Source organism: Octodon degus, unplaced genomic scaffold, assembly GCF_000260255.1.
Source record: "Octodon degus isolate 3935 unplaced genomic scaffold, OctDeg1.0 scaffold00024, whole genome shotgun sequence".
NCBI lineage: Eukaryota > Metazoa > Chordata > Mammalia > Rodentia > Octodontidae > Octodon > Octodon degus.
The window spans coordinates 7,590,701-7,609,861 of NW_004524600.1; the positions used below are offsets into that span (position 1 = coordinate 7,590,701).

Consider the following 19,161-nt stretch of genomic DNA (forward strand, 5'->3'; position numbering starts at 1 on the left):
TCCTCTCAAAAACTGTGCCTCAAAGGTGTAAATTCTAGAGGAAACTCTTAGAATGGTCGAGGAAGCCTCATTCATCTCTCTACTGCATTTCAGGACTGGGATGTTGCCTTTGAAGGAACACAGTCATAGGTAAGTTTTGCCTGATTGAGTACTTTGTGGCAATGCCTTAAAACTTTACTTGGCTGCTAGTCAATGCCATTTGGGGAAATCTACTTGCTTGTTATCAGAAATCTCACTGAGACATGAGTTTTGAACGTGGACCCTGCCCTTCCTGTTTCTATCTCTTGGAAACTAGCCTGGCAACTCTGTCAGTCTCTCTTGAGTTCAAAGACTTGTCACAGACTCTGAGTGCAGGGGAGGGAACAGACTGGGATTATAAAGTCAGGTTATAACATAAGACTCATCCCCTGAGTTGTTCACGACTTATGTGGCATAAACAAAATCATGTGTATGGTAAAGGGAAATAACAGGATATATCTTGGGAATAATTCTGAGGAGAGAGGCATCCTTCACTCCATTCTCTGGGTCTCCACATACATACTTAGTGTATTAACCTAGGGAGATAGAAAGTTATTTCAATTAGCAGAGTAAACATTATCTAATCCTTATCAGTATAGGATAACAAATCTGATGCTAGAAAGGGCTTATCTTAAGACATTGTATAGTTTTTGACCACACTTGCTATTTCTTTCAGAAAGGCTATGCTGAGCTATATGCCCTTATAACAATACAGGAGGCAAGAAATAGCCAACACTCCAACTGCCAGATTTTTTTCTTTTCCTTTTTCAGCTAAGTTTACTAAAGCTACAGCCTCATTGGACATTTTAAAAAAATTATTATCAAATTAGCCTGTGATGAAAGATCCATTTTGTTGTTGCTGGTTTTCAGTTACCAAAACATCAGAACAAATGCTTTCATGAACAGAAAATGCATGCACAAATGCCACTATAATGTCAAATTATTAAAAGCTTATAAACACTCCTACACACTTCTAATCTCATTTAATTTCTGACTACTGTCACTTGTAAACTGATGCCACATTTTTAGTAGCACTGATCTAACTAATAAAGTTTGCAGAACTGGGGATATAGTTCAGTGATGTAAGCCCCTACCTGGCAAGTACAAGGTCCTGAGATTGATTTCTGGTACAGAAAGGAAGGAAGGAAGGAAGGAAGGAAGATAGATGTAATAAAGTATGAATTAAAGGCTCCTCACCATCTCTACCACCAATGACTAAACTACTTCTACATGTTAAATAACTGCAATTTCCTAATTCTAGCCATTAATTCCTGCACGAATCAACACCTGTAGATAAAAACACACTACAGGGCCCTGGATTTGGCTCAGTAGCACAGTGCCTGCCTGGCAAGCATGAGGTCCTGAGTTTGATTCCCAGTACCCCCTCAAAATAAAATAAAATAAAATAAAAATAAAAACAAAAACGTACCACGTATTCTAACTTTCAATGTGTTGTCTCCTAGCTGGCATTTGGGTAATGAGGCACATTACAAGAGCAAGAAAGTCCATGGACTTTATCTCATCTTCTCTCCTGAAACTAATTTCTTGGTCAGAGGATTGACATACCAGATATTGCGCTAGCGTATAAGCATCCAGTGTCTATTACTAATGGAAAAGGGTGTTTGCAGTCGAATCACAGCCACTTCCAAAACGAAGCACATTCTTGACAAAAGGGAATCCAGAGTACTGATGGGCCTTCATTTCACCTCGCTGGTCTCCTGCAAGCACAGCACCGCTCAACGCCCTTGGAATTATCAGTGTTGTAAAACAATTTCCAGCAGTAGCAGGAGCCATTAGAATCGAGCATTTCTCCAACCATTCCCTTGTAAATCAGACCATGTCAGTCTCCAGCTTAAAATTGCACTTTCGCTGGAAGAAAATCCAAACTGTTCCGTCTCCAAGGCACTGACGGTTGGTTCTGGGTCTCTACCGCTTGACAAAAAAAATAAATAAATAAAGTCCATTTATGGTATACTCTATGCCCCAAATCAACTACAGCTACAGAAGGGCTACGTGGTTTTTACAGAATCTTCGCACTTGGTCCTCACTTAGGCAGCCCAGCCCCGTGCCCTTGGGCGCCACCCTCTCACATCCGCCCAGAACAGAGAGAGCGCTCGAGCTGCCCGACCCGCGGACTAGGAACGCGGAAGGGGCGCGGCGGGCGCGGGCAGGAGAAAGTGACGGGAGCAGTGAGAGCCGGAAATAAGTGGCTAGTGAGGCACCCAGGAGCGCCCTGTCCGGCGGCGCTCTAGCCCCCGCGCGCCGTCTCTATGACCTCCCGCCTCTAGTCTATTTATTGTCGCGGGGAAGCAGCGGCCGCCCCGTACCCGGAACAACAAAGCAGGGAAGGCAGAGCCCGAGCCGCGGGGGCTCCTAGTAACGGGCCGGGGCGGGAGGTCCATGGAGACTGGGGAGCGCGCTCGCCTCATCCTCGTCCTCGTCCTCCAGCTCCTGCTTCGCATCCGACGCAACCGGCAGCAGCGCTGCCGCCGCGTCCTCTGTGGCCGCCCGGTCTTCCCACGGTAACCCAGCGGGCGACCCTGGGCGGGGAGGCGGGCACCGGGCGACCCTGGGCGGGGAGGCGGGCACCGGGTGGCCAGAGGGTCGGCGGCGGGCGTGTGGGCGCGGGACGGGAGGCGGGCGCCGGGCGGTGCGGGGGTGAGCGTGCGGGGGCGGCGGCTGAGGAGAGGCGCGCAGGGGGACGGCCGGCGGGCGGCTGAGGCGGGTCTCGCTGCGGGAGGACGAGGTCTGTCGGGGCATCTCACTAGGATAACGGGTGGGGGTGGGGCTGCCCTGCGCCTCCCCGAGCCGGGGCCGGGTGAAGCCCCGCGGCGAGGGACCAGGAAGCGAGATTTCCCTTCTGTCTCGGTGGTGCCCTCACCCTGGGGCAGAGACAGCGTGCAAGCACGCTGGGGATCCATTGCTTCGCACAAAACTTCAGCGGCCTCTCTGCAGCGGCGGGAACGCTCCCAAATAGCGGCTTGGGAGCTCCTGGGCTGGCAGTGCCAGCAACCCCGCTTTATTGTTATTATTATTGCTATTAGCCAAAATTAGGTTTGATGAAAGATCTGGAAATGAGCAATAGAAAATGAATGGTAGGCAAGGCTGAGCGTAATCGCTTAATTATGCAAGTAAGAGCTCAAAAAGTAAATCAGAAAGGGAATGGCTTTTTTTTTTTTAAAAAAAAAAAAAAAGCTTTTCTGCCGAGATGTACATCTGCAGCTTTGCCATTGCAATAAGAATTCAAACAGCAGACCGTACACATCTGTGAGCTCTCTGCATCTGTCACCTGCAGTTCCAAATCGACACTGGCATATCTAGTGTGAGCTTGTGACTTTAGGATTAAGAACATGCCTTAAAATTGTGCTCGAGAAAAGAGAACAAGCTTGGTGTGGAGCGTATAGGTAACAACTTCTCTGGGGAAATTGGAAAAGACAGTTATAAGGAGAATATGCACTCGTCCCGCTGTAATTTGTAGGTTCTTTCAAAGTTTGAGAAAATGGTAGTTCCTTCAAATGAAGAACTTTCACCATTGTCTGATTGAAAATGATATGCCCTGTGAAATATTCCATCAGTTTATTCTCTTTAGCCGTGCACCACAAACTAAGGGTTTACTACTTTGCAAAAGGACTTTAGGTCAGTAAATGAGGTTTCCCGGTGGCACTCTGGGAAGGTAACATACCTACTACAGTAATAACATTTGTGTGGTAAGGTTCCCTGTATAAAAGTGGAAGATTAATGATGAAAATAAAATTGATAAATCATAGATGCATTTTTGTCAACCACAACTTCTGTTTGTCCCCTCTGTCATTTTTGGCAAGTCTGGCTTCTCTTCTGCCTCAGTGGTCCCCCACCCCACCCCCTTTTTAGATTCTGTACGGTCAGTCCACCTCAGAAGCTGGTATGATCTGCTCCTCTGTACTCTCCTGAATGAGGGAGGGCCAGCCAGAATATGGAAGTTTTGAGTCGAGCATTTGCATGTTAAGATTTTAATCTGAAATTTAGGTTCAGTATTTCTTGTATGTGCAAGATGGAGGGCAGTTTCCTTTAAAGAGAGTAGGAAGTGTGAACATTGGAAAATAAAGATCAAGAAGAAAACCTCAATATTTGTCTTTGGATTAAGGAATCAAAGGATGTTTAACAGTCCACTTCTTGCTTTCTCTGTCCCAACATTCCCAACATTTGGTGTTGTCTTAATTCCACTATGTAAATAAGTGTCCCAATGAAAAAATGCTTGTTTTATGCTGTTAGTATTTTTTCTTATGGGCTTTTCAAAATATATGTCCTTGGGAAAATACTTGTAGTTGTTTACGGTAAAAGGAATTTTGGAAGAAGGGATAGGCTATACTACAGAACACAGTCATTCTTTTAGGTGAAAGAGTGTTTAACAGAGAGCCTTCTTTGTGTTTCAAATTGAACTTTAGATTTTCACAATTCTCATTCTAAAAAACATTGCCCTAGGGGCCAGGGAGATGGCTCAGTAGAATAAGCACTTGCCTGGCAAGCGCAAGGGCCTGAGTTCAATCCCCAGTTCTGCCAAGAAAAAAAAAAAAACATTGCCCTTAACGTAAATCTATTTTGATCATTTTGCATTTGAGTATTTGACTAAAGTTATGTTTGCCAAATTTGAGGGAAGTACTTAAGCTATTTCCTCACATTTTTATTCATATGGGAAATTGTCACATCAAAATTTTTATATGGAGCTGGGTGTGATGGCTCACGCCTGTAATCCCAGCAGGAGAGGCTGAGGCCATTCAGGTCTTAGTAGTGAGTTCAAGGCTGTCCTGCACTACATAGACCCTATCTCAAAACAAAAGAAAACAAAAAATTATGGTGGTGTATCTATGTGTAGAGGATACAGAATTCTCTATAAAGTAGAACAAATAATGAAACAATATTTCTGGAGCATGTCATTATTTATGCATATGTATGGCATGTTACTTAAACATCAGCCAATACTGCATAAATAATTGGCTTGAGTACTATTTTTTAATAAAGGAGGCCAGTAATAACCTGGTGATTGATTTCTTTCTGTTGCATCACAGACTACATGATGAAATTATTGCTATGAAGCTAGGTGATGTGGTGGCTCACACCTGTGAGCCCAGCACTAAGGAGGCTGAGGCAGTATTATAGCCAGGAGTGTAAGGCCAGCCTGGACTACATAGTTCAAGGCCAGTGTGAGCTACATAGCAAGGCCTTGTCTCAAAAAACCAAAAAAGAAAAGAAAAATTATTGCTATGAAAAACAAAATTTAGATTGATTTTAGTGGCTTGAAAATTTTGCTATATTATGACACTTGAAACAATAAAGATTCCTTGAAATTTGTTCCTACCTGTTTTGAGGTGCCAGGTTTGTGTAACAATGAGAGATGTTTTGCCCTTCAGCTGCTCTTTGTGTGCTTGTAGAAAGCAGAGAAATGATGTAACGGGTAGCAAAAAGTGACAGGCATAGTTTGCCTTTTATGTTAATTACATACTGCCTGGTATTATAGTTACTGGTGTGTGAATGTCAACTTGCCTGCTAAGTGAGATGTTTTTGAAATCCAGGAGTATGACTCACAATCATGTTACATGTTCGTATCTTGCATGTGTATATTTTGAAGTTTAACATGTTACTAGATGGAAGTGATATTTTTATTTGACTTCAGAGACATGTCTGGTAGATGAAGTGAACTTTCAAAATCTAATAATAGATTCCTAAAACTTTAATTTTTTAATCTTAGGGCTGAAATTTACAAGCTGCCAAATTTTTTCAAATATGAATAGTTTTTTTTAAAAAAAAAAAAAAACAAAAACAAAAATAAAAAGAACAGATGACTGACATAACTTGAGTAGGACAAGGTTTGCTTTAGTCACATAACCACCTCTTTAGGAGCCTGAGAAACTGCATGTATGTCTGAGGTCTTTCCAGGCTACATGACAAACTTGAATTCCGTATTTTGACACAGTCAGCCTTCTCCTTAGGCAGAATCAAATGTTTGTGCTTGTATAGTTGCTAAAAAGTAAGATTCCAGTAGTATGTTATTAGTGGAAAGGAATCACATCACATCAGAAATTATGCTCATCTGGTCTTATTTGTGACTAGCAGGTAAAAGAGAATTTATGTTACATGGCTAGTTTTATTATATACTAATAATTATGATAAGAAATATATTCCAGAGGTGCTGTTGAACATTTTAAAACATACTAAGGTGATGTCTGAGGCAGTTCAGATCAACCTTCATGGAGAAGTCAATAAGAAGAAAACTTTACAATGCACCAAAAAAATGTAAACCAGAAATTTAACTGTTGGTTAATTTCATCATGCAGTAGAACATTCATTCATTAAAAAAGAATATTGATGACCAGATTATGTGAGTTTTCTCAGGACATGTGCCAGTAACACAGCTAATGAATTGTACTAGCATGGTAGATATCTGGCTATAGACTTTGGCCCATGATATGTTTGGATATAACTTGGTAGAGGAGGACTTAACATCTTCAAAGAAGTGAATCAAAATATCTTTGCCATTAGTTACTTCCAGAAAATTAGTTGTTTCCCTTTCTTTTTCTGATAAACTACAACCATTTCTTTTTTTTCCAAAATTTTATTGATAAACAGATAGCAATGAGACAGTTTCAAATCAAATCGGAAGTACAGTTTCAACAAATAACACACTGCATATATTCTTCTTAGTGGTTAACTGCTGTACAAGATGCGGACTTGAGATCCTTTTTACAAACACCATTAGAACAAATCATTCTATTCATTAAGAGAATGCAACTATATATCTATCCTAACCACTTTGAATACACAGATACAAAATGGACATTCATCTGTATATCCTATTTTTTCTAAGTTCCGTTATTGAATATTATAGGTGTGTAAACTCAGCAAAATATTCTAAAAGAGTCCAGTAGACCATAATAGTATTGGGTCTTCTGTTTAACTGGCAATGTCAGAAATTATTGACCTGAGTCCCCCACAGCTCAACATAACAACATGGCTTTACTTCCTATATTTCATCTTCATACTTTTCTACTGGATGGATAAGACCAAGGTAAAGCAGGACCTGTACAATAAGAGTACAACCATTTCTCTTTGAGACAGAGGTTTTTTGTTTTTTATTTTTGTGGAACTGGGGATTGAACTCGGGCCCTTGCGCTTGCCAGGGAAGCACTTATTCCACTGAGCCATCTCACTGGTCCCAGAGACAGAGTTTTGATATGAATTAGTTACATTTCCTGGGATTAGCATGGGTGTGACATTTAGCAGCATGGGCTGTGGGTGCAAATTACCTGTGTTTAGCATCATAGCTCTGCTTGTCAGTGATAGAGCCCTGGACACATGTGTCTCAGGGCCCTAAACTTCAATTTCCTCATTTGCACTATGGAATTAACATTAGTACCACTTCATAAGGCTTCTATGAGAATTAAGTGTAAAGCACTTAGAACTGTGGTTAAAGAGCTGAAAATACAATAGCAAATACTCTTAGTGGTACTAGGTACTTTAAAGGTGAACCGTTAGATCACTTGAATGCTGTGTTTCTTTTGTTTACAGGCTTTCACTAAAGCCTTTTTTTTTATCATGGACCATTGGACTTTGTCGTTAGGTTGTGAGAAGGGAGGGTCCTATTTTTAAATTTTGATTGTGACACAGACATCTGGTTATCACTTACAGCAGATGGACTAAGTAAAGGGAGACATCTATGTTTCTTGGAAAGGAAAGCCAACAAAGCCTAGTCTGGCACAGGGTTGCAGCTGTTGAAATGCTTGTTCCCTGAGGACTTGCCTGGTTGTTTAGCTGTGTGGTGCTTCTGAATAAAAGGAATAGACCCCATTGGTTTCATTTACTAGAATGAGTCTTTCTTTAGAAGACAGTGTTTTTTACTTGTGTAACCTTTTTCGATGGTAAACTTGAAACTTGTTAGTGTCATTGTGAAGCCATCTAACTTGATTTTTTGTGTCACTATACTTGCTCTAAATAGTGGCTTTCCTGTAATTTTAGAAATAGCTGAAATTGCTGTTCTGCTGTAATAATTCAAGTAGCCCACTAATGACTTTGAAGGGTTGCAAAAGTGTTTGTTCATAGTAAAACTAAAACCAAATATTGGAGGCTACCTAACCAGGGAAATAATTGGATAATTTTTAGCTTTGTTTAGGTTGTTGTTGAGATTGTTAGCTTTTTTAAGTGAAATGTGTCTAGTTAACAAAATGAATTGCAGAATCTTTCCTGTTTTGCCTACTATGTTTTGTTTTTAGTTGAAATGTGTTTCATAAAATATAGATTATATAAAATATATTAGATTTTGTTTTAATATGTGGGCATAAAATTTTATGCTTTGTTTTTACATATATGCTGATTTTATTTTAGTTGCTTTTTTATAACCTCCGTACACCAAGGAGATTGTCAAATAGTACATTTGTGTTTAGAGGTGTGACTTTTACTTTCATAGAGTTTAAAGAAAGTGTAGTCTAGCTGATTATGTTAAGTTGAGCCACTATACTGGCCATGATAGTCTTAGTATTGATATAATGTTAATATTATCATCATAGCCATTATGAATTTTTGATCTAAAAACTATTGAGAGGGCCAGCCAAATAGCACAGTGGATTAAAGTGCCTGCAAGCAGACTTAGGAGCTAGGGGTTCAATCCCCTGGCCTATGGTGCCAGCCTTGCCCCCCAGGGTGCACTGAGACAGTGATTGAGACTGGGTGTGGTTATGCACGCCTGTAATCCCAGCTCTTGGGAGGCTGTAAACAGGCGGATCCCTACGAGTCTGATCTAGTAGTGAAACTCTGAACACCCTGTAGACCCTTCCCTAAAAAATAAAAATAAAAATAAAAAATAAAAACTATTAAAATAAGAGAGAGAAGAAATGATCCTGGGTTTTTTTGTTTGGTTTTGTTTTTAGCAAGAATATATATACATATCTTTTATTTTATATGCATTAATGTCTGTGTCAGGAAAGTTTTAAGAGAATAAGACTCTAGGGTGTCAGTACTGTTGTCTGCAACAAAACTTGTTTTGAGACAAAGTTCTAACACATCATTAATGTTTCCCTACTGTTCTTCCCAGCACACCTTTTCGGGGACTGATGTTGCTATTCTTCAGATACAAAGACTGTGTAACCCAAAAGCATAAATACAAAGATTGGTCTTAATTATGCCCATAATCAACATTTATAGAACATATATGAATTTGAAGCCTCTGTGGAATAAGAACTGTCTCGCCTTGTGTAATCTGTGAGATGCACTTGTTAAGCCACAAAGCCTTTCTGTCTCACTTGCTCAGGCCTCCAGTGAGGTTCTCATATGCATCTATAGCCCAGAGAAGTTGTGCTGAGCACCCCTCAGTTGCTTATGAACTGGCCATGTTGTAGGACCTTTGGTGGTCACAGATTAGGCTGGTCACAGGAGACATGACATCCCAGTTCATTAGATCATCTTCAACAGATATTCGGTGTGGTAATCTCAAAGGGACTGTTCACTCTTGGGAGTATGAGGTCAAGGATGCAACATGGCTCAACAGGTTAAAAAGCTATATAAATAATTCCTTCTTAGCATCTTATTGACATTAATCTTACGTCAGTATAGCAGAGAAAACCTTTGGGTGACGAATAATTTTAAAACTTTTGCTTTAATATACAATATAAAACCATTTGTACAATCATAGTCATAGGCTGCCTGGTGACATTTTACTGTACCTTTACTGTTTAGATATGTTCGAAATGTAAATACTTACCATTGCTTAGAGTGTTCAGTACAGTAGCGTACTGACATGTTTGTGGCAGGAGGCAGTAGACTACCATTAGTGTAGGTGTATAGTAGAGGCTTTGTCTAGGCCTGTGTAACTATATGCGGATGTTTCCACAGTGACAAAAGGAATAACTTAGGGGAAGGAAAATGGAATATTGGAAGTGCTGACGGTCTACAGGTGTGGTTAATTAAAATATTTTCTCATATCAAAATGTACATATTTTAAAAACTATAATGCAGTTGTTCAAGATTTGGAGGTCTAAACTATGACGAATAATAAACTGCTAGGTACAGCAGCACTAAGCTGAATATACTGGAAAGTGAAATAGGAAAGTAATAGGATACTGTTGGAGAAATTGAGTGGTTTGATGCTACTTGAAAATTCTATTTCAAAACATAATATAAAACTAAGGGCTGGGAAGATGGCTCAGTGGAATAAGCACTTCCCTGGCAAGCGCAAGGGCCTGAGTTCAATCCCCAGTTCTGCACTACCTAACTAGACCCTGCCAAAACAAAACAAAATAAAATAAGCACCTCACTTCAGGGAGCTTGGTGTTTACAGTCTAGTGGGCTGTATGAGACAGATAAGACCTTTCATTTGCCAAGTGCTTTGCTGGGGTAACTTTCTGCTAGTGTTTCTTGTGACAGGCTCCTTATCCTTCAAGATCTCATTTAAAGAATCATTTTTCCTTGTATATGGTTGAAATACTTCTTGCAGATCGTTCACCCTGGACTTTTTCTTTCTTTTGGGTTTTTTGTTTGTTTGTTTTTGCTTTGTTTTGTTGAGACAGGATCTCACTCTGTAGTCTAGGCTGCTGTTGAACTCACTCTAGCCTAGACTAGCTTCATACTGGCAGCGATCCTCTTGCCTCAGCCTTCTGAATGCTGGGATTACAGGTGTGCACCACTACCTGGCTACCAGCTACTTTTTCTTTTATTGTTTTATTTCCTAGATTATATTCACTGATAATTTTAATTGCTGGCCTATCTATATGTTATCTTTTTTCCACTGGGGTGTAACTGCTAGAAGGGTTCTTTGCTTGGCCAGTTTTGTTCTAGGCGATAGTCCTGGTGTATAACCGAAGAGCATGCTTCCCAGCAGTTACTCTACTAAATGTGCAGTTCTAAGAGTTGCTTAGTTGAAGGAGTAGAGAAGGCACTGTAGACAGGTGCACAGTCGTGAAAGAGTGCATAGAGAGGGGGATGGGACAAAGTCCAGACTGGAAGTAGATGAGGTTGTAAAAGGAGGGCTGTAGTGGGGTGTGTGCAGTGCACTCCAGCCCAAGCAGGTTAGAGTCTGGTGTGCCTGCCTCCGAGAGCCAAGACGTGGCTTTTTAAGTAGGAGTGTGACATAGTTAGGAAGATAATTTTGGTGGCTGTTTGAGATGGACTAGATCTTAGAGAGTGCAAGCAGAAAAGAGTTTCATTTGAAGGCTGTAGCCATAACATACAAGAGACCCTAAAATAAAACTGTTGGCTTAGAAAATAAGCTAGATTTGAATTTAAAAGTGAGAGATAAAAGACGATTCTGAAATTTCCATTCACTGAAGTTAAGAGACAGAACAAATATTTCTGAGGGGATCAGTGAGTTTGTTTTGAATGTGTTGGTTTAAAAAAAAATGTGCCCACCTGATATTTGGGAATACAGAAGCAGATCTCTGGGTTAGGTCTGAGGTAAGAGCCAGCTGCAGTCAACTCATGGATAGCATTTGAAGCCTGACAAGCTTCCGGAGGACAAGGACTTACGGTGGAGGTTTACAGCTTTTAGGGGTCTTAAACCTGTTGGAAGATAGGAGGAAAACTGGCCTCCTACAGCACCCGTGTGGATTTACCTTTACACAATTTCTGGAGGTTCCTAACCTCCGAAACTATTGTTTTAAGCTTTTCAGGAACTACTGTACACTTCATTGAAGAACTTTTAACTTAAGGAACAGACAGAAATATTTGAGATGGAAGGAAAATCTCAAAAGTCAGGATGGGTAGGGGTGCAGAAGAAGAAGTTTGAAAGTCAGAGGTTCCCAGTGCTTTCTGTTTGGGAGCTGCCCCATATCAACTGTGCCACAGGCCTCAGCAGTGAGCTGCTCTTTTGTAACATTTTGTACTGTGTAGAGGCAGAAGGCAGATTGTGCCAGTTTGGAGCAGGAATGGAGATCAGAAAACAAGCCATGGTAAACAGTGTACAAATCTTGATGTTCCTTATGATAAAAGAGTCCCAATATAAGAATATGGCCCTGTTTAAAGACTTACTGAAAGGGAAATTCCATCATTTTGATTACCTATTATGGTGTTTTAGCCCACTGGTTCTCAACCGCTTGCCCATAAGAAACATCTTACAAGTGACTTCAAAATTAAAACCCTATCAAGGTCAGTGAAGTCAGTATTCGTGGGGGATCAGCTTCTTCATAGTTTTTATTTTGTCCTTTTTAATAGTTAAATACCAGTGTTCTTGTTGTGGTTTGAATGTGGTTCGTTTCCCCTAAATTAGGTATGTCCGAAGTTTTATGTGTGGGTATTAAGAAGGTGAACTGTTGTTATGGTGTATAGGGAGTGGTGCCTTGGGGAAATGCTTGGGTTCAGTTAGTTACTAGGGTGGACTCATGGCTGAGGACACGCACTAGCGTGTGAGCCGCTCTGTTTCGTACCCTGGTACTCTGCATTGCCTTGCTGCCCTGCTCGTAGGAAGGCCTGCACCTACCAGGTCACGTCAGTGCTAGTGCTGTGCCCTTCAATCTCCAAAATTGCTAGCTGAAGTTCTTTTTAAGTAAAGTTAGCCTGTCTCCAGCGTTTTTTTATAAAAAAAAAAAAAAAAAAGTTGGCTAATTTAGTTTAAAGTAGAAAGCTTCCTTACCATTCTTGTAATATCTTCTACATGAGAATGATTACTTGAATGTTATTACCAAATTACTCACCTTCTTGTTGTGCTACTTTAAAATCAGTGTTACTAATTTCAGATTTTAAAAATCACGTCTTCCGATCTGTAGCTAAGTTCTCCGTATTAGCTTTTTTAAGTGACACTACGTTCAGTTCCTCAGATGTGATCAGCTTTGGTAAAAGGGCTTGCATGAGGGAAGAGATCCACTTTATAATCCTGTTTGTCTTCGCTCCATTGTATTTCTTTACTCTTTGCTATTTTTAAATCAGAGAAGTTTGAATATTCCCTATTTTTCTAAAACTTTATTTCATCCTCCCTTTCTGAACATGTTACTGATACATGATATACACTTTAAACACATTTTTTTTAATATTGAAGCAGATATTTTATATGAAGGGTAGTTCTCCTAAAACTATCAGAAGGAAACTGTCCAAATAGGAAATTTCATTTTTTTCTGTGATGCTTTCTCTTGATTAAATTTTTGGTGAGTTATGAGTGGTTCAGGATACTGCATTTGCATCCTTGACATAGTAGAAAATAGGTTTGATCTCTATATGTTGACTTTAGACTGGCCAGAAGCTAGAAGAGGATTTGTTTAGTTCATTAGCTACCTACTGAATTAACATTTATACTTGCAGGTAAAAATGACATTTTAAAAATTATATTAGCATTAATTCAATGACTAAATTGGTCTGGTAAATTGTAACTTCCTATTATGGGTAATCAGGAAATAAACCAAGCTTCTTTGTAGAGAGATAAGGGTTTCTTTTTCTTTCTTTCTTTCTTTCCTTTTTTTTTTTTTTTTTTTGTGGAACTGTGGATTGAACTCAGACCCTTGCACTTGCCAGGGAAGCACTTATTCTACTGAGCCATCTCCCCGGCCCCTGAGATAAAACTTTCTAGTGTTTAAAATGGTAGTTTATAGTGCTTATGAGATAGCTCAGTGGACTAAGCACCTGCTTAGGCAAGCTCAAGGGCCTGGATTTGATTCCAGGCACCATATACAGCTCCAGCCCCGCTCCCAGGCGCACTGAGCTGGCCACTGAGACTGGGTGTGGTGGCACATGCCTGTAATCTCAGCACTGGGGAGGCTGAAAACAGGAGGATCACTAAGAGTTCGAGCTATGTGAATAAGTAAATAAATAAATAAAATGGTAGTTTATATTAAGTGGAAATAGGAACACATGAAAGACCTGCTCAAGAAAACTGACATTTTACAAATTAAATGAAATTGTCTTAATCTTAATTTTTAAACTTACTATCCTGAACTATTGTACTTTTAATTAATGTAGTTTTGTAGGTAAGATCTTTTTCATTTCCTTTATGACCTGCACCCATACCTAAGAGCTAAAGAAAAGCCTGACAGTCAACTATTTGTTTTTGCTTGAAATTACTTTTCATTATTTGGGGTGTTTTCCTCTTAATTCATGATTAAATTTAAGCATGTTTTCCCCCAGTACTGAGTTGACTTACTAGATACATCAGTATTTTAATTTCTAATTTGCCACTTGCTTTTAAACTTGAAGAAACATGTTCTATTTTTTATGTTCCCAAAACACAATTGCAGCCTCTCTTGAGAGAGAGTGCAATGAGTAACCAGAAATCTTTTCCATTTTTGAACATTTCTCTGTCTGTGGAAGAGGAAGAAAGGAGGTAATAATAGTAACAATGAAAATGGCCAAATTTAATGCACTGCATAAAGCACTGTGCTGAGCACATAACGTGAAATTTTACTGAATTTTCACTGCAATCTGTGCTTGATTCTGTTATTGGACCTATTTTACAAGTGAGGACAATGAGGCCCCACAGTGGTGTTCAGTAATGCAATAACCTCCCCTTAATCATCTAGGTCGTAATGTAGATGTGGGTTTCTCCCAGAGAGTTCATGGAGATTTTCTGTATGTGTAAGCATTGTTTTTGTTTGTTTGTTTGTTTGTTTGTTTTAAATAATCTCAAGCTAAGAGAGAAGACACTGTAGTTTTTTTTCTTGAATGTGTATGGTGCCTTGGGAACCACGCCAGGATTGGGGTACAGAAGTAAGTAAAGTTTGGTTATGCTTCTGAGGGGTTTGTCCTCTAACCAGTGGACACAAGCAGGAACTACTTCCCTGTAATGAAGTTTAAGGATAGTGTGGAAAAGTGCTATGATAAAGTTATACAGAGTAACCTGCCGGTGGGGCTAGGAGCAGGACAGCTGCTCAGCCTCAGTTATCGGGTTCTCAGTGTCTTTGATTTTTTTTTTTTTTTTTTTTTACCAGTGATTTAAATTGCCTTCTGTACTAGTATTTCCAAGTTTGATTTCTAATGTAGACCTCGACCTGTCCTGAGCAACGGACTCTTCTCTGATTATCTGTTCTGTATCTCCTCTTGGATATCTTACAAGTTCCCTCAGTTAAAGATGTGCAGAACAGTTACCCTGTTTGCCCTGCACACCTGCTCTTCCGCAGATGTGTCCTGTGCCAGGTTAAACCGCGGACCTTAAACCATCGACTCTTCCTGTCTCGTCTCCTCATCCCCATAGTAATCGTAAAGCCCTGTATGTATGCTCTGTGCCCTGAGAATGCCTTGACTACTCTCCACCACTGTGGACCACACTGCCGTCGTCTCTTCCCTGACTATGATAGTAGGCCCTGTCTGGGTGTCCTTACCCTTCTAGTCCTCCCATTGCACAAGTGATGGTGAGATGTATTTTTCAAAATAAATCTGTATCTTTTTTGGGGGGAGGGAGGCTTCTCTTGTAGATCACCAGTGAGTGCTCTTGGAGTAAATGTGAAAATCTGTAACTTGGACTAAGGCATGATTTGATCCCAGGCAACATTTCCAGCCTGATCTTGCCTTCTCTTTCCCTGTAATTCCTCCCCCAGGTAGCTATGCTGCTGTTCCTTCTCCTTCAGGTCTGTGTAGCTCCTGCTCTTAGCTCGCCTCAACACTGAGAGCACTGTTTCTTTATCAGGTCCTGTTTACTGATGGTCCCTGTCCACTGGCATGGGGTCTGGGGTTAGATGTCCAGTTCATTGTTGTAGAATTAATTGAATGAGGGTAATGCAGAGCTATAGAACAAGTTAATCATGAGACAAATCGCTTTCAGTAGAAGGAATACACAAAACTCTAGACTTATGGTCATTTATAATACAGTAAGAAATGTGAGAAAGGATGTGAGATGGTTAATCTCAAATACAAGTGATCAGTATTCAGAAAAAAATCATTGAATGTGGTTATTTTTGATATCTCGAGTCATTGGAGATTTTTATAAAGTGCTTTTGTAGGAACGTAGTACTGCATGTGCATGTCTCAATTGTGTTTAACATGCACCGATGGAGATACGTATTTAGCAGCCTAAAAACAAGGGCTGTGTAAACATAGAAAAAAAAAAAAAAGCCTTACTATGTTAAGGTTATAGATGACTTTTTTCTTTCTCTATTTATGTAACCAGAAATGACATTCTTCCTACTTTATTTATGTATGTATGTATGTATTTATTTATTTATTTATTTATTTTGGCGGAACCCGGGATTGAACTCAGGCCCTTGTGCTTGCCAGGGAAGCGCTTATTCTACTGAGCTATCTCCTCAGCCCTCTTCCTACTTTAAAAGTATGTATTAATAAGTTTACATGCAGTACTAAGAAATGTAAAGTAATTTTTTTTTTTCATGTAAGAATCAGTATGCCTAATTTTTCATCTTTGAGTTTGAATCCCTGAATTTAAAGTTGTATGGGGCCAGGGAGATAGCTCAGTAGAATAAGATCCTGAGTTCAATCCCCAGTACTGCAAAAATAAAATAAAGTTGTTAGTACATTCAGATGGTCTGTGGCTTACTATGGTTTGTTTTACAAAAGCTATACTCAAAGAGTAGAAGTGTGCTTTGAATTTTGAATTTTGATCTTTCCTCTTGTTAGCAGAGTGCAGTAAGATACTCTTGAGATGCTGCATGGCAGCTGGGAGCCACAGCTTTCCGTCAGCCTCCAGGGCATAGAGGACACCATGGTGTGTGACGCTACACTGGGCTGGTCAGCAGGCTCCATATAGTATGCAGGGACCGGGGTTCGATCCCTGACGTGCCATGCCAGCCCACTCGTGGGGCACACTGAGACTTCGATTGAGTCTGGGCATAGTGGCGCGCGCCTGTAATCCCAGCTCTTTGGAGGCTGAAAACAGGAGAATCACTATGAGTCCTATCTGTGTAGTGAGACCCTGTAGACTCTACTCAATACATTAAAAAAAGTCTATCTTAAGCCAAGAAACACTTTTTTCCTCATTATTTACAGTAGTACATTAAAATTAATGTTAATATTAGCATTGACTAATCTGACATTAGTTTGATAAAGCTTATTATAATTTATGAGGTTCTCATTAATTCTTCAGGACAATTCTGTGGGTAATATTTGCATTTTGTATGCTAATAAAGGAGTAAGTAGTCACAGCTAGAGCCCTGGAACAGGCCTTCCACTATAATCATGAGTATAGTCTTCAAATCCAAATTTCTCTTATCGATATGTTTGCTTCTGTGTTTAAACAGTAAAATTCTTAAGTAGGCTGCTGCCTTAAGCATTGTTAAGATGGGATGTATACTAGATTGTGCATTTATATATTACAAAACACTTCATTTTTCTAGCTGTAACTATTTTATACTGCATAAACCATTGAACTCATCCATAAGCACTCATTCAGGAAATCATCATCATTTCAGTATGCCCCTACTACATACATTTAGACAGCATTACAAATAATTTCACAGACTGAAGCACAAAATACAGTCTTCTTTACTGTTTGTTTTTTTTTAATAGTTGCTGGCAGCCCTCAGACTTATTGTTAATTTCCATAAAAATAATCAATCATTTTCATGCAAGTCATTGAGAGTTTTGTATGTCAAATGCTTTGCATTTATTTAGGTGTATATTACATGTTGTATGATAGAGGTGTTATATTATATAAATCTTTCCTTGGCAAAGAAAAATTTTTTGTTGGCCAGATGCTGTTTCTAACTGTTCCCCTAGTGCCCCTTGGAACATGATTGTATGATTTCAAGTTGAAGGTAAAATGGGAAGTTCAGCTTTTTATGATAATTTATCTTAACAGTAGTTCTGTAATTAAAGTGAAAATTTAATGTCATTTTAACTTTGCCTGTATTGTATCTTTTTCTTCTTATATTAGACTCTTGGGATTGTAGAATTGGTTGCATTACTTCAGAATACATTATCCAATTGTTGGATTCTTACGGCAAAATTTCAGACATCAGGAGAATCATCTAAAATACGTTACTGGGTTCAGGAAATTAAGGTTGCTACAGATTACATTCCCTCCTGGGTATTTTAGCATAATCTCTAAGAAATAAGTATGTTTTCTGTGTAACTAGACAAATTATTATTATTTCACCTACAAAATTATTATTAATTCCATGATATCATCTATTATCAAATGCATGTGTGTCCACTTTCATCAGCCATATTTCCTTCAAATGTCTCCTCTCATGCTAGCTTATTCATTTTAATTAAAAGTGCAGTGCCAGGGAGATGGTTCCGTAGAATAAGCACTTCCCTGGCAAGCACAAGGATCTGAGTTCAATCCCTGGTTCCAAAGTGCAGACTCTGCATCTCTTAGTGTTAATCATTATTTAACAGTGCCTCATTGACTTCTCCCAGAAAACAACTTTCTTAAAGGCCCTCATAGAAAATATTTTGGACTGGTGGGTCATTTGGTGTATGTCAGACTCACTACAGATACACAAGCATGGCTGTGTTCCAGTAAAACTTACGAAAGAGACTACCATAGTATGCTGACTATCACCAAACGTATTGAGGTTTTGTCTTCATCTGTTGCTCCGATCATTTCTCCACTTTACTGCCAGTTCCTTTAATAGCTGTATAGGTACCATGTGCAGTTGTCTGTGAACCCGTCAAGCAGTGGGGACTACCATCGAATGCACATGTGCTGTGTGCTCCGTACTGCCGTAATCATAGTTAATCCTTGAAAGCACCCAGGAGGTGCAGATGACACCATCTCCAGTGAAATGACAACTTTGGAGTCAGGTAACTGACCCACTGTCACACAGATGAATGCTAAGTGCTGCCCCCAGACACCGCAGAGCCCACTTCTGTACAGTGTATGCGTACTCTGAGGAGATGTGGAAGGGTGCTGCTTTCTAAGAGGCAAAATGGAATGTCTTACTGCACTGTTGGAGGCCCTTACACAGTGTCCTCAGCTATCACATGAACATACGCAAAGTAGTGACATTCTACTTTTTTTTTTTTTTATAGAATAGATTTTAAGGTTATTACTGCTTTTTTAGTGAGAAGTTTTAGACATGGTAGGCTGGTGAAGTTTGCCTTCAGAGCCAGGAGGTGGCGGTGTTTTCCAGGTGATAACAAGGTGGAAGTTCTTGCAGTTGCTTAAGTTATATTTATGAGTACAACTACAAAGTCAGAGGCACTGATGAGAGGACCTAAAATACAGTGTATTCTTGTCCACAAGATTACTAAACAGAGGAGAAACTGTTTCAGCTTCTATGGTACTTTTTTTTTTTTTTTTTTTTT

General features: G+C 39.8%; 1 protein-coding gene across 1 annotated transcript in view; it reads left to right on the forward strand.

Moving 5' to 3' along the window:
• The first annotated feature begins 3,276 nt into the window (after window positions 1-3,276).
• The window catches only part of Tbpl1 (TATA-box binding protein like 1), a 37,002-nt gene continuing 21,117 nt past the window's right edge, over window positions 3,277-19,161 (forward strand). Inside the window, exon 1 of the mRNA XM_023712194.1 lies at window positions 3,277-3,340. The gene's annotated coding sequence lies outside the window, so the exon portion shown is untranslated. The remainder of the gene's footprint in view (window positions 3,341-19,161) is intronic.